This window comes from Nicotiana tabacum, chromosome 11, assembly GCF_000715075.1.
Source record: "Nicotiana tabacum cultivar K326 chromosome 11, ASM71507v2, whole genome shotgun sequence".
NCBI lineage: Eukaryota > Viridiplantae > Streptophyta > Magnoliopsida > Solanales > Solanaceae > Nicotiana > Nicotiana tabacum.
Window position 1 is genome coordinate 144484058 of NC_134090.1, and position 17551 is coordinate 144501608.

Here is a 17551-nt window from a genome sequence, read left to right on the forward strand (position 1 = left end):
CTATGCATATAAAACGTAATTGTACATTAATAAGGCTAATATTTCAATTATATACAAATTAGCTTTAAAAATCCAAAATACAATTATAGAAATGCATTAAAAATATTTTAACAATATTTTGGCATAAATATAGAATTTAGATGACTAAATTACCACAACAAATATTTGAGGGATAATTATTGGGGATTTTATGAGTAAAATGGGAGGAAATAAATCGATTTAAAATCTTTAAAATTATAGGAAAATTATAAAAACCTTGTGAATGCTTATATATGCATATATATGCTATTTTGAAAGTATTTATGCATATTAAAAATATATAGGGAAAAATTTGGTATCAACAGCTGCCCCTCTTTACCCGGGAATGATAAAAGAGTTTTCGGGTAAAGAAATGATAGCCAATGTTGACCGGATGGGATGTTTTGAAAGACAGAGGTCGGACTCTGGTCTTCGAGCTGCCTACATATCCCTGGTTTTACAGGAACCAGGCTATGTGTAGTTCTGGGTTCATCTATGGAATATGCCGATGAAATTATTGCAAGAACGGATACGCGATGCCGAAGCGGCTATGGTGAGCAATTAATGCTCGGGATCGTTTAAAGAACTGGAGTGAGATCGCTCCTGCTAGGATAGTGGTTTCTTACTGGTTACCTGCAGATAAAAGATGCTACAAACATGTATTTGCAAAAAAATAAACATGATGCAAGTTCCCTTTGGACTATGACAGTTGTCTTCGGGCGATTAAAGATGACGTCCTCATACCATGACGTCCTGGGCCATGAATTATTTATTGAGGGATTCGCAGGCCATGAAATGATGTTCTTAGGCCATGAAGATGGTGCCTCCGAACCATGACACCTTTGAATAATGATATGCAAATTTAAGAGATCCTCGGGCCATGACATGGTGTCTTCTGGCTATGAGGATGATGCCTTTAGACTATGACGCCTTCAGATAGATTGGAGATATTTCAGCCCATAATATGCAATAGTTATGATGTTATCAAGACATTTGTGAAATGGAGGGCAGAGCTTAGACCGATTGGAAAGCGAATAAAGAGTACTTAGAAATAGAGAATATTCGTGCAAAGGGGGACATTGCTTAGTCCCATGCAGATGGGGAGGCAAGGATTAGCCTCATGCAAGTATGGAGGCAAGGATTAGACTCATGCAACTAGGGAGACATGGATTATCCTCATACAAGTAGGCAGGCAAGGATTAGCCTCATGCAAATGGGGAGTCAGGGATTAGACTCATGCAAATAGGGAGGCAAGGATTAGCCTCATGCAAATAGGGAGGCAATGATTAGCCTCACACCAATTTGGAGTAAGGGATTAGACTCATGCAAATAGAGAGGCAAGGATTAGCCTCAGGCAAATAGGGTGTCAGGGATTAGACTCATCCAAATAGGGAAACAAGGATTAGCCTCATGGAGTCAAGGATTATACTCATGCAAATATGGAGGCAAGGATTAGACTCGTGCAAATATGGAGTCAAGGAATAGACTCATGCAAATATGGAGTCAAGGATTAGACTCATGCAAATAGGGTGGCAAGGATTAGCCTCATGCAAATATGGAGTCAAGGATTAGACTCATGCAAATATGGAGGCAGGGATTAGCCTCATACAAACGGTGTGGAGGTAGGGATTAGCCTTATGGAGTCAAGGATTAGACTCATGCAGATAGGGAAGCAAGGATTAGCCTCAAGCAAATAGGGAGGCAGGGATTAGCCTCATGCAAGTATGGAGCCAAGGATTAGACTCATGAAAATATGGGGAGGCAGGGATTAGCCTCATGGAAATAGGGGGCAGGGATTAGCCTCATGCAAGTATGGAGTCAAAGATTAGACTCATGTAAATATGGGGAGGCAGAGATTAGCCTCATGGAGTCAAGGATTAGACTCATGCAGATAGGGAGGCAAGGATTAGCCTTATGCAAATAGTTAGGTAGGGATTAGACTCATGAAAGTATTAAGTCAAGGATTAGACTCATGCAAATATAGGGGACAGGAATTAGTCCCATGCAAAGAGAGAGCAGCAAATAAGAGTAGTGTATGTCTTAGATGGAGATTTATTCGATGTCTGATGGCCTGATTGATAGTGAATTATCTTTGCGTATACATGTTTTGCCAATGCTATCGTTATGTCAAATGTGCCTACATTCAAAGAAAGATTGTAAGTTTGCGAGGGAGGTTGGTTCGTGCTTCGTCCTCCGGCCTTGCTTTGCTCCGTTCTAAAAGCCTTTCGAGTTCCCTGGGTGACACCTGAGTGTTATGGAAATAGTGTTTTTGAAAATATGCAATTATTAATAAAAATAGAGTCATTTTAGAAACGTATTGATATATCAAGTAATTTTGATGAACTAGTGACTGTGACAAATCTCCGAGGCATTACAACTTCCTTATATTGGAATTTTGAGGGTCCTCCTCAAAATTCTACCCAGTTTGGTAGATGATCTTTTGACCATTTGAGGATAATGGATCTTGTCGAACCGTCTCCAAAATTTTGAGAATCCTTCTCAAAATTCTGCCCTAGTTTGTTAATTGGCTACTGATCGTCTGACACATGTTGGTATTGGCTGGACTTGCTTCGGAATTTTGAGGACCCTCCTTAAACTTCTGCCCCGGTTTTTGATCTTGGGGGAAATAAAAATTTATTATGATATGATCGAACCTATAAGGCTGCCTACGTATCCTCTCTTAAACGGGAATCAGGTTCAATTACATCATATGAGGAAATGTAAAGTAATCTAAGCATAATATCTCTTGACTGCGTCTGAATTAATTGGTTTTGGCCATATTTCTCCATCCATTTATGCAAGTATGAGTGCTCCTCTTGTTAGCACCCTATGGACCATGTATGGACCTTGCCAGTTGGGTGAGAATTCCCCTTTGGCTTCATCTTGATATGGGAAGATCTTCTTTAGTACCAACTGACCTGGTGTAAATTGCCTGAGTTTGACCCTTTTGTTAAAAGCTCTGGACATTCTGTTCTGATAAAGTTGGCTGTGACATACTGTGTTCATCCTCTTTCCATCTATAAGGGCCAATTGCTCATAGCGGCTCCTTATCCACTCTACATCGCTGAGTTCAACTTCATGTATGACTCTTAAAGAAGGAATCTCTACCTCAGCTGGGATGACAGCCTCAGTACCATAAACCAGCATGTAGGGAGTTGCTCCGGTGGATATTCGAACTGTAGTGTAGTATCCCAACAAAGCGAAGGATAACTCCTCATGCCACTGTTTGTGGTTCTCTACAATTTTCCTTTGTATCTTCTTAATATTTTTGTTGGCGGCTTCTACGGCTCCATTCATCTGAGGTCTATAGGCTGTGTAATTCTTGTGCTTAATTTTGTAATCTTCACATATAGCTTTCATTAAATCACTATTGAGATTGGCAACGTTGTCACCAATAATGGACTCGGGAACTCCGAATCGGCATACAATACGATCCTTGACAAAATCTTCGACGACTTTCTTTGTTACAGCTTTGTAAGATGCAACTTCTACCCATTTTGTGAAGTAATCAATGGCTACCAGAATAAACCTGTGTCCGTTTGAAGCAGTGGGCTCAATCAGACCAATAACATCCATTCCCCAAGCGACGAATGGCCAAGGTGAGCTTGTTACATTGAGCTCACTTGGCGGCAATTTTATCATGTCGGCATGCACTTGACATTGAAAGCATTTGCGGACATACTGAATACAATCCGTCTCCATGGTCATCCAAAAGTAACCTGCCCTGAGTATCTTCTTAACTAAGACGAAAAAATTCATGTGTGGACAACAGGTCCCGACATGTACATCCTCAAGTAGCTTAGAAGCTTCCTTCGCGTCGACACACCTTAGTAAACCCAAATCAGAAGTTCTTCTGTACAAGTTCCCTCCGCTGTGGAAGAAGTGATTTGACAATCTCCGGAGCGTGCATTTCTGAGTGTGATTTGCATGCTTTGGGTATTCTCCTTTTGATAAGTATTATTTGATGTCATGGAACCAAGGCTTTCCATCTGCTTCTTCCTCGACATGAGCACAATATGCCGGCTGATTATGGATCATCACTGGAATGGGATAATGTAGTCCTTATTTGGATGTTGTATCATGGATGACAAAGTGGCCAATGCGTCGACAAACTCATTCTGAATTCTGGGCACATGTCGGAAATCTATCTTTGTAAACCTCTTTCTCAATTCCTGTACATGGTGCAGATATGGCAATATCTTGGAATTCTTGGTGGCCCACTCTCCTTGTGCCTGGTGCACAAACAAATCTGAATCACCGATACTAGTAACTCCTGAACGTCCATGTCGACTTCCATGTTGAGCCTTAGTATGCAGGCTTTATACTCTGCCATGTTGTTGGTGCAAGGAAATCTGAGTTTAGCAGATACCGATAATGCTAACTCATTTCTGATATCAAAAAGGCTCTAATGCCCGCTCCCTTGAAATTTTCAGCTCCATCAAAGAACATCCTCCAACCATTGTATGCTTTGGTAACGTCTTCTCCTACGAACGACACTTCTTCATCAAGAAAATATGTTTTCAAAGGTTTGTACGCTTCTCCTACCGAATTTTCAGCAAGGTGATCTGCCAATGCTTTCCTTTGACCACCTTTTGAGTTACGTAGACGATATCGAACTCGCTTAATAGTATCTACCATTTATCCAACTTCCAAGTAGGCATGGGTTTCTGGAATATATACTTTAGCAGATCCATCCTGGATATGAGGTATTTTGTGTAAGCACAGAAGTAATGCCTCAATTTCTGGGTTGTCCAGGTCAAAGCACAGCAAGTGCATTCAAGCAGAGAATACCGTGCTTCATAAGGTGTGGACTTCTTTCTCAAGTAATATATGGCTTTCTTCTTTCTTCCTATCTCGTCATGTTGTCCCAAAATACACCCGAAGGCTCCATCTAATACGGATAGATAGAGTAACAAAGGTCATCCTGGTTCTGGTGGGACCAAAACTGGCGGTGTGGATAGGTACTCCTTGAATTTTTCAAAAACTTTCTGACAATCCTCTGTCCAGCTTGTTTCGGCATCCTTTCTTAGCATCTTGAAGATGAAGATGGGTTCACATATGACTATGGACTGTGCTATGAAGTAGCTGATATAGTTGAGACGTCCTAGGAAGCTCATCGCATCCTTTTTGCTATTAGGTGGTGGTAACTCCTAAATAGCTTTGACTTTAGATGGATCCAGCTCGATCCCTCGACGACTGACGATGAATCCCAGTAACTTTCATGCAGGAACCTTGAATGCACACTTTGCGGGGTTCAATATTAAATTGTATCTCCTGAGCCTGTCAAAGAACTTTCTCAAGTCCGCTATGTGATCTGCCACCCTATTGGATTCGATAATGACATCGTCCACATACACCTCTATTTCTTTGTGTATCATATTATGGAATATGATTGCCATGTCTCTCATGTAAGTGGCCCCAGCGTTCTTAAAACCAAATGGCATCATCTTAAAACAATATACACACTATGGTGTAATAAAAGTTGTCTTCTCTGCATCTTCTTCATCCATCCAAATCTGGTAATAAACCGCGAAGCAATCTACAAGGTATTGGAGTTCATGCTTTGCGCAATTATCGATCAGGATATGTATATTCGGCAGCAGGAAGTCGTCCTTGGGACTTGCTCTATTTAAATCCCGATAGTCAACACATACTCTGACCTTCCCCTCCTTCTTCGAAACTGGCATAATGTTAGCTAACCAGGTTGGATATTCAACCACCCTGAGAACTTTGGCTTTGATCTGCTTGGTAATTTCCTCCTTGATTTTCAAGCTCATGTCTGGCTTGAACTTTCTGAGTTTCTATTTACTGGCGGACACATGGGATTAGTAGGAAACTTGTGAGCTAATATGGAAGTGCTCAAATCGGTCATATCATCATATGACCATGAAAAAATTTCCTCATACTCTTTTAGGAAACGAACGTACTCTTCCTTCTCTGTTAGTGACAAGTAAATGTTGATGCCGGTCTCTTTGACGGTCTCGGCATCCCCCAAATTTACTGCTTCGGTCTCGTCCAGGTTGGACTTAGGCTTATTCTTAAAATTTTCAACCTCCCTAACAATTTACTTAGGTATCTCATCTTCTTCCTCTGAATCACTATTCTCATGTTGTGTTGCCTTATTACATGTCATAGTTACTGGTTTTCATCAGGAAAAGTAACAATAATGCTGTAGAAAAGAAAAATGTAAAGATAGTAGTGAATAATAAAGAGCAAATGCATTTGATTAAAACTTGAAAAATTGTCCAGATAAAGTATGGCTCGATAATCGAGCATTCATTTTGAAATAAGTAAAACATAACTGGTTAGAATGGCTTATAGAAGTAAATTCTGCCAAGCTACCCAGGGACTCGGCGGGCTTGGGATGGTGTGGCGCTCTAGTTTTTGAGAACAACTCCCTTTGCCACTATCTGAATAGTGAGGCCTTCTTCCTCCTCCTCCTCAATTATGGCACCGTAGTCCATGTCCTCATCCTCCAAGAACAAATTCTTCAGTCCAGCTAGCGCTTCTTCCTCTATAGTCCCCTATATTGTGTCAGCCCTGTGAAAAGCTTGTTCCAAATGTGGCACTGGTTGATCAAGAGGGTAATACGGTCCGCGCCATGGAGGCGACCAATCATTGTACTCTTGCCATGTATACTGGTATCCGAGACCAAATGTGGTACCATGTTTTTTTAGCTGTATTGGATTGGGGATGCCTTGGAGATTCTTTCCCAACCCCTTTCGGGTTCATATCCAGACCATGCTAGTATGATTTATATTTTGTTACTCCACCACTTATCCTTTTCGACGGTATTGACCCATTCGATGTGATGCTAGGTTTCCCCTCCTAGCCTTCTTCTATGCCCAATGGCCGAGATGGTTTGACTAGTGTAGATGGGGTTACTCCCATCTCCGTGGATGATCACCTCCTGACGGTTCCATTCAAATTTCACAGCTTGATGTAGTGTGGAAGGCATGTCTCTAGTGGAATGGATCAATGGCCGGCCCAAAAGAAGATTATATGAGGCTGGTATGTCAAGTACCTGAAATTCGATGTCGAACCAAATTGGCCCCATCTGCAAGAAAAGGTTGTTTTCCCCAATCATGTCCCTCTAGGACCCATCGAAAGCCTTCACATTCATGCTTCCTACCCGTATCTCATGGAAACCTTTGTCCAACCTTTTCAGAGTGTCCAATGGACAAATATTTAGGCACGAACCTCCATCAACCAAGACCCTAGCAATGAACTTGTCTTCAAATTGCACCGTAATATGCAATGCTCGATTATGATTCAGTCCCTCGGGTGGTACCTCATCTATGTGAAAGATGCCCTTATGACTTTGTAGTACTTGCCAAACCATGTTGGTCATTTCTCCGCTGGTGATGTTATTGGCTACATAAGCCTCGCTCAACACTTTCATTAAGGGGTTCTTGTGTGCCTCTGGATTCTGCAATAGTGATAGGATAGATATCTAAGCAGGGACTTTGTTCAAATGGTCAACAACGGAGTACTTCTTTGCCTGTACTTTCCTCTACAGGTCATCTGGCCCGGTCTCAATGATAGGCTACCTAGTAGTGGCGTCCTTACTTGAACCTCCCAAGTGTTCAGGTGTATAGACTCTTCCAGTTCTAGTCACTCCTTGTGCAGCATCAGATTCCTCTACCTTTGCCTTCCCTTTCCGCCGAGCCTTGGCAACATAATCCCAAGGTATTGATTTTTAGTTGAATTAGGGTGTGGTTGATACTGTCATAGTGAAAGGTGTGACCACTTCTACTTCAAATGGAGCAAGAGTGGCTACGGGCGGAGCCACTTCCACCTCGAATGGAATTGATGCAGTTACCTCAACCTCGATTGGTTCCTGAGTCTGAAACTTAATAAGAGTAAGTGTGACTGCAACCTTGAAGTCATCGCCTTCTCGAATAAGCCCGATAGGCCCCTCAGGGTCCCGTTTTTCATTTGTCTCTATCACATATACACCATTACATCTGTGATCAGAGAGGGGATTGTTGCAGACATTAGGTACGACTTCCTTTGCTTGTACGACCTTGTTGTCAATTAGTGTCTAGATCTTATCCTTCAATGTTTGACACTCAGTAGTGGTGTCCCCTTTCATACCAGAATAGTGCGCACAAGTTTTGTTTGGATTGACCCATTAGGATGGATTTTGTAATGCCACTATGGGAATATGAGTGATGTAACCTGCGGCTTTCAACCTTTCATACAGTTGGTCGATGTGCTCAGCAATGGCGATATATTTTCTGGGTGGCTTGCGGTCAAAGTTGGGTCTTAGTCTTAGATAATTTTGGTGTGCTGGTGGTGATTGGAAGTGGTATAGTTGGGAGTTATAGGTGTGATTGACAGTGGCTGGTTGGGAATATCTGGGAGATGAAGGTTGATATGTAGGCGGTGATGCTTGGTATGTGGATGGAGGTGTTTGTTATGTGGGTGGAGGTGTTTAATAGGTAAGTGGAGATTTTAGGCCCTGGGCCACCATTATTGCCCCAACATCTCTCTTCTTCGATATGCCACCCGATTGTATCGCCTTATTTGTGGCTTGCAGTGCCTCGAAATTCGTCACCATCCCACTCTTGATTCCTTTTTCGACTCTTTCTCCAAGTTTGATAATATCAGAGAATTTGTGATTTTCGATGACCATCAACCTCTCATTATATTGTGGATCATATGCCCTGATGAAGAATTTATTTATCTGTTCTTTGTCCAAAGAGGGCCTGACCTTGGCCGCTTATGACCTCCAACGAGTAGCGTATTCATAGAAAGTATTAGTAGGTTTCTTCTTAAGATTCTGAATGTAGAAGACATCCAGTGCATTTCTGTGTTAAACCTGAACCGGTCCATGAAATCTGATACCATGCTTACCCTATTGGACCATTTCTTAGGATTATGGCTGATATACCAAGACAAAGCGTCCCCAGTAAGGCTCCTCAAAAAGAGCTTCATCCGGATCTTTTCATATTTCCTAACCCCGACAAGCTTGTCACAATATGTCCTTAGATAAGCCCTGGGATCACCTGTACCATTGAACATTTTGAACTTGGGAGGTTTGTACCTCTCTGGTAGTTCGACATCCGACTGTATGCATAGATCTTCATAGTTCAAACCGTCTATTCCTCTGTCGCCCTCAACACCTTGAACTCAGCTTGTTAACTTTTTGAGTTCTTCAGCCATGTTTTTAATGATCAAGTCCTTCTTCGAAGGTTCTGGTGTACAGGAGATTGTTTGGGTAGAATGAGGTATAGTTTCCACATATATAAGGTTTCTTTTATAGGTGCCAGGAACTTGGGTGTAGTGATGGTTATTGGTGGAGTTTTGTAGATCTAGAATGGGTTGTGGTGTGTTTTGGGAAGTGTGGTAAGTGGTGGTTTGTGGGTACTGAATTGGTTGATGATGATGTTGCGGTGGAGTTGCTATTGGCAATGGATTAATAATTTGGGGTGGAGTCGCGTATTGATTTAGTGCGGTAGGACTTTGTGGCTGTTGGTTTTGTGTGTTCTGAGGAGGTGTCAGGTTCTTTGTGTTTTGTTGGAAGATATCAGGGACATTGAGGGTGAGTGACAAGTTTGCCAAGTTATGAACCTGCTCAAGTTCTCCTTGTAACTCCAGTATCTTTTGTTCCAGTCTCAAGACTAGATCATTTGGGGCCGGAGTGCTACGACCATCTGAAGTCTCTGCGTTCTCAACATTTCCCTTTCAGATTCTATTTAAGTCGTCCATCTTTGCTTTTCCTCTATCTTTTGTGTTGATTGGAGGAGGAGGAGGTAGATGACCTCTAGATCCGGTAGGGTACGATGTTGAGGCCAGTATGAGTGAACCAACCTAAGGTGATGGGAATAATCAAAAGGAAAACAAAAAAGGTAACACGTCAGTGAGGATCCTAAAATGTTTGCAGTATTTAAACACATATTGTGGAAATGTAAATTCGTGTCCTACCTTGCGAAACTCATTGAGCCTGAGGTGGGCCTAGCAATAAATAAACTTGGAGAACTCTAATGCCAATAAATGCTTCATTTCATAATACAAAAATAAACGAATCCCAAAACTATATTAAGATAATAATAAAATAAGTCACTACTGGCATTTGGCCTTATTACAGTTTTAGGAAAAGCAACTAAATCTAGCCTATTTGGTACCAGAAGGACCTTCCCCAGATTCGATCTTTCGAACTACATCATATAGATCCCCTAGCTTGCGCAGCCCCAGCAACAAGTAGGCTCTGGCCAGATGTCCTCCTTCAGATCCTTCAGGTTCTGGCAATTTTCAATCGTCTTTATGAATTTACCTTCTAGCTCCACTATCCCTCGCTCCAGATATTCCAGCTTCCCGTTGGAAGTGACTGCGATCTCTTTCCACTCCTCGATCAACTTTTTATTCTTCTCCTATATTTCCCGGTGCTCATTCTCAGAGTCGTGGACCCTCTTGCGTAGCCTGTTGTATTTGACTTGACCTTCAACTTCCTCATCTATGATTCTGTTCCTTGATCGGCCACCGGTGTCACCATTCCTTTCAGATTGTCCTCCAACCATGTCAGGAGAGAGGCTCGCACCCTGCATGATACCTGTCTAGCTCAACAGTGTTCTTCTCCACAATGATTTTGTAGTGCCACATGTGCTGAGCTTGGCACTTGTAAGGGACATCGTCATCTTGAAAGTATGCCCTGAAATGACTAATCTTGACAACCCTTGGTACAACCTGTTTCCTGCATGCTTGACTCATAACTCGCATAGGGATATATGGGTATATCCCTCTCAATCCGATCAGCACCAAGTGCGGAGCATCCCTGGATCTAATAATAAATCCGTCTGTTAGGAACCATTCAAACATCCACGACACCTGTTCCTCGGTCAGATTGTCGAAGAGCTCTACCCATTCTTTGGTGCTTTTTGACTGAGCAAATCTATCTGGAATATAAGTCATCTTCTTTGGGTGATGGAAGGCAATATGGTCGTTCTAAGCCCTTCTCGAAAATTCTTGGTGATAGTGACCCTTTTGGAAATGTTCCGACAACCATAACTGCAACAACTAATTACAAACCTCTAAATGCTTGACCCCTCTTTGATAGCACTCTAGAGCCCTGTAGATGTTGGCTATGATCATGGGGACTATAGTATATGTCTGTCCATTAATCCCTTCTATTTGAGTCTTGGCGACCATGGCCAACCTAGTGTGGATTATTCCCTTTTTCATTGGGAACACTATCAGGCCTAAGAAGCATACAATGAACACGAACACTCTGCAGTGGATGTGACCTAGAGAAGTGAGAGAGATCTCATCATGGTAGGTACGGAAAGACTTGCTATGTCCATACCTCTCATACAGGTATTTGAAAGGTATGTAAGACTCTTTTAAGCATACTAGGTTGACATTCTTATTCAGCCCCATCATCTTCAAAAATCCTCTGCCCGTACAGTTTTCTGGTACCAATAGCCCGGGACTATACCAAGTCAATCCCGCAAGCCCTCCAATTTCCTCTAGAAGCGGTATCATTCTATGTCGCTAAAATGAAACACATCCCTTTCACTATCCCAAAATAAAGTGGCAACTTCGATCAATTTGTTGTTTGGCTCAATATCTAGAAAGTAAGGCAGGTTACCCAGGTACTTTCTCACATGTTTCTTGTCACTTAAGGAAAAGTCCTCCCACCAATCTAGTAGCAATGGTGGGATATTTCTAACCATACCAAATCTGGGGACCTCGTGCCTCATTTTCTACAAAAAAAAGGGTTAGACCTTACCCCCAATGGACTAGACTATTTATACATTTATGATCAACATATTGCCATTTAGTTTTCCAAATTAATGCACAGAACGTGGTTGTGTCCGTTGGGATTATGGAAAACCCAATGGACTTTGGATAAGGCTTATCTTAAAGGATCATTATGTGGACAACATAACTAATCCGACTAGGTTTGACCATGATGCATGCACAATTTTAAATAGAGTAAGGTTTCTTTGGGGTTTTAGACTGGTACCCTCAAGAGGACAACTTGAGGGGGAAGGCACGGAACCGTCGACTGCACCGCTGATCGACTGGTTTTACCGCAAATAAGCCTATCCACTTACTAAAGCGTTCCTATAGGATTTGATACACACGAGTAGAATATAATGCGAAACATGATTTATGTAGCAATTAATAACATGTAGTCAAGTATTTTCATGTAGGAAACATAAACACAACATTTAAATAATTGAAAGACAGTTACAGGGAAAAAGAAAACAAAGAGACAAGTCAGTTTCAGGGATAAAGAACCATAAACGCTTAAAAATGGACAGTTAAATTCAAATAAGGGGGAAGAGTATGGGATAAAACATGCTTGGACTAATTTGTAAAGAGATAAGTTCATTATGGTAAGAGACTAAAGGTATCCCCAGTAGAGTCACCATGCTGTCGCGCCCCCTTTTTTCCTCCGCAGAGAAAGTCCGAATTTCGACATTCATGGGGGGTAATAACTCATTTCCTTTCAGGAATTGGGTATTAGAAGAGTCGCCACCTAACGGATTATGGTGCGTTAGGGCACCTAAAGCAATTAACTCTTAGACTAGTTTGCATTACCAGAGATTAGGGTAAGGGCTCGAAATAACCTTAAGGGGAAGGTGTCAGGCACCCCTCTCGGTCCTCAACGATGGGTCCCGACCAAACTTATATTTATGAATTAGTCCATAAATAGATAAGTAGTTGAATGAAATAATTTGCAAGGAAAGCACGTTGGACGTTGTATAATAAGACAAAGGTTTTGAACAAGTTGTATACATATAAAACAAAGTTTTAAACAGAAGGGATTTGGGAAAGGAGGGGTCCTAGGTTAGTTAGCCTACAGGATCAACCCACGCAATGTCCGGTAAACGCTCCTCAATGAGGGGCTACACCTGACATTAGCGCGTAGTCATCATATTCCCATCCCATGGTCATAGCCTAAAGCGCGCTAGTACACTTGGCGATGCCTATGCATGCACTACCCGTCCCTTCCTTGTGGCCCTAGAGGTATTTTAGGACCTCTAAATCTGGGCAGTTCTAGATGACCCCTAAGGTGCTTAAACGGAGAAAATTCTAAGGTGACAGGCAAGAACAAATAGGACCTTAGCACATAAGTCAGAAAAGAAGCAATTAAAGGCTCAAGTTCACCTCCACAGATAATGCATGTAAACAACACGACTCAAACACAAATTTGGGCAATATTGTTAAACAACATCCTAAGACATGATGTCTAGGCGAATATCAGAACACATGAGAGATGCAGTTTTATTTTATAAACTTAGAAGCAGGGCCCTAATCAGTTTGCCTACTGATTTCAATCCTGTTAATCAATAAGTAATAAATATAAAGAGGAGGTTACCAGTTTGTAAGAGTTGATTACCTAGGGCTTTCCTAGGCGTATGATAATGCACAATTGTTACCACTAGAGCTATGAAGAAGTTATTTTACCCTACAAGCATGTTGTTCTAAATGTTACCAAATACAGAGATTATTACCAGTTATTTGAAACATGGTAATCAAATGTGAAGTTGTTTTTTTACATCTTCCGTAAACAGTAGTTTACTCTAGGTGTGACTAAGCAAGTACAAATGAGATCCTAAAGCGTGGTATCTAATACGCATATATAAATGTAGAGTAATCTATATGCAGAATTCCTAAAGAAGGATTTCTAATATACACGACATGATTGCAGAATTTCCTATAGTAGGATTTCTAAATGCATAGAAAGGTTAAATATTTCCAAAGCCTCCAATGGCCTCAAATGACCAAATTCCATAGACAATATCATTGTCTAGGTGCGTCAAAGTTCCCTAAGGATCTCAAGGATCAATCAGTAAGGTGACTACCAATCAATCAGACCAAATACAGAACTAGAAGAAGCTCATCGGCGCTTCAATACATGGAGTCAAACAGGTGCACACATCCACTTAGGGGGTAATGGGGGTTTGAGGTAAGCATAGGGAATATAGTAAACATAGATGTCCATAGGTACAAAATCAGAGGAGCCTTTAAAAGCGGTCAAGGCTTTTAAAGTATAGCATGAACTGTAGAGTTAATACAGAATCAATAGGCTTAGGATAGCCAATTACTTCATACAGGAAGGTGCATGTCAGGGATCAGAGAAACATAGTCACATTGGGACATGATAGAAGGGGATCCTAAGGGGGTATAGAGCATTTAGTAAACAAGACACTGAAGTAGACATGCTAATTGCAGGTTGAACAACAAAACCATAGATAGAAGCATATTGGAAACATGACAAATTGAAGTAATAGGAGATGCATGTTGTTTTGGGACTTAAATTGAAATTAGAAACATACTGTAAGGGGATAGTAAACACAAAGTGAAAGAGAACCAGTAGTCAGCCTTGGCTTGCAGCCGGCTGACTTTAGACAGTAGTAAGTGACACAAAAGAAAGCAGAAAGCTTTTTAGTGTGAAAGAGAGAGTTTGTGAGCCAATGTCTATGTGTTTGTGTTAATGAGAGAGTGTGTATATATAGTAGCTCAAAATAATGTAAAATAAGGCAAGAATCACAGTTGTATAGTAATTATGGAACCAAGTACTAATTAGAATCAAATAAATGCAAGTATTCATTTAATTAAGGGGTAATCAACCAACGTAACGGGCAGAAAATGTTTAAGGAAAGAAATTAGGTAAGGCATCAAGTACAAAATAGACAATTAGGGGTAAGTACATAAGGGTTCAATTAAGAAAATAGCTAGTGAAGAATCATTAAAATACTCGGTTAACCAAATAAGGTAAGAAAATAAAATAAAGTTGCAGAATATGGAAATAATCGAAAATCAACATATAGTAAATCAGTGAATCAAGGACTCAAAATTACTGATTTAAGGAGAGTAACATGGGTTCCCATGAATAAGCAAATAAACCAAGTTTAAACAGGAGAATCGAAGGTCTAAAGGGAAGTTTTCAAATCAATCCAAGAAATAGGGAGCTCAGAGTCAATCAAAGAGAGAGTCATGAGTCAATGTTTTAGCATATAAATAAAGCGAGATAGGAGTAACCAAACATAACAAGCAAAGAGGAAAGTATTGACCAATCAAGATGAACCCCAACACATTGAGCTAATGTAAGTTAGGCATAAAAACTCAATAGAAACATATTTGAGGTGAGATAGTCATAGAAACTCAAACAAGAACAGGCCAGTCATAAAATCAAACGATGAGGCCTAGAAAAATTAGGGCTTTCAATATAGACGAGTTAAAGATGTGATAAACTCATAGAATCAGTTAAAATAATGTACAAAGTAGAAGTGTAAAAACAAAGAATCAGTTAAACAAAATTTTAAAAGAAGTTTTGAAACCCTAAATTTTAGAAAAAGGCAAAAAACACTTGAAATCAACGATTCTTGTAAAAGAGTTCCAAGGACAGTGTAAAACATTAAAGAAACAAACTCGAATCGTCCTAGATCTGGACAGATGTAAGAAATATAGGAAGAAATTAGGGTTTTAGAAGAAATCCATATAGAGATGAAAGAACCTATTTAGAAACCCAAGGATCGTAACAAATACAACATGATTTTGCTCGAAATCACACTGGAGTAGCCAAGAACAGACAAGTTACGAACCCTAGATGTAAGTAGGTGTGGCCCTGGGCCCTTGAAGACCTTAGAGAAGGCAAGCATGACATGAGAGAAGCCATTGGAGGCTTAGGAGTCGATGAGAGATCACCGGAGAAGACCAGAGAAGAGAGGTCGACGGTTGAAGGGATAGGGTTTAAGGGTGAGTAGAGGAGATGAGAGAATACAGAGGCGGCAGGTTTGGGAGAATGAGTTAGGGTTAGGGGTCGTTTAGAGTTAAAAAAAGGCAAGAGTTGATATGGGCCATTGATCTCTCAGATCAACGGCCATGATTTAATTAGTTCTGGGTCAGGTAGGCGTGTTTACGGTTTGGGTCGGGTACTTTGATTAGAAATTGGGCTGGGGTTGGGTTAAAATTGGGGCTAAAATTGAAATGCAATCTGACTATGTTTTAAATAGCCAATTTAATCCCATATAATTTATAATAAACAGTAAATAAGTTTTACAAAAATAATTTCATGTACTAAAATGATTTAAAATAGATATTCAACATTTTTAAAAATATAGAAGGTCGATTGTATGCATATAAAATGTAATTGTACATTAATAAAGTTAATATTGTAATTATATGAAAATTAGATTTAAAAATACAAAATGCATTATAAAAATGCATTAACAATATTTTAACCAATTTTGGCATAAATATAGAATTTAGATGACTAAATTACCACAACAATAATTTGAGGGATAATTATTTGGGATTTTATGAGTAAAATGGGAGGAAATAAATCTATTTAAAATAATTAAAATTATATGAAACTTATAAAAACTATGTGCATGCTTATATATGCATATATATACTACTCTGAAAGTATTTATGCATATTAAAAATATATGGAGAAATGTTGGGTATCAACAATAAGCATAATTAGTAACTACATACGGACTCTCGTCACCTCGTGCGCACGTAGCCCACACAAATAGAAGCACATATTAATCAAATTAACCTATGGGGTTAATTACCTCGTACAAGGTTAGAAAAGAGACTTGCCTCATCTCAAGCTAACTTTTCGGTCCAAGATTGTGCTTAAACCTTCAATTCGGTGCCAAACGACTCGAAACTAGTCAAATGTTATATAAAATAGTCAATACATGTTCAAAAGTTCATATGCTAAGTATCAAAGTGATTGCCCAACCCCAATTGAAGAATTACTACAATTCACCCCCAGGCACAGATGCCCGGATTCCGAAAAGTTTCGAAGAAAGTTGTTACCCATAACCTCATGAACTCAAATATATGATTTTCACTAGATTCCATAAGTATTTTCATGGTTAAATCCCATTTTTACCAAAACCCTAGGTTTTTAATCTAAACCTATGATTTTCACTAATTAACATGTTATAATCTACCCATAAACTATGTATTTAACTCACATTCGGTAGAAATTACTTACCTTAATTTGTTGATGAAAATCTCTCTTTAACCAACTCCAAAATCGCCCCCAAGAAGTGTAAGGAATGAGCAAAAATGCCGAAGTCTGGTATTAAGTGAGGATCCGCCTCCAGCGATTTCCGCTTCTGCTGACCTAGGGCCGCATATGCAGTGCCGCACCCGTAGAAAAACCATCGCAGGTGCGTCCTAACCCAGGCTGGATGGCTCCGCTTTTGCGGATAGGGATCCCACTTCTGCAGTCCCACTTTTGCAGAGGGTGGGGCTCATATGTGGTTCCTGGGTTGCCCTTCCTAGGCTGCTTCTACGGGACCTTGCGCACTTTTTCGAGATCGCACTTGCGGCTGGCCCTCCATAGGTGAAATTGCACTAGAAGCTGAAAGCTTCAGCTAATGCTCCCAATGCGCTGAAACAATATGAACTTCAAGTTCTTCTATCTCACTCCCAATGCGCTGAAACGCACTTAAACTACTCAGAACGACACCAAATTTTGCGTGCAAGCCATAAACGACATTATAGAACTTGTCCATGTCTTATAATCCCAGTTGGACCTCGATAACACCAAAACCTA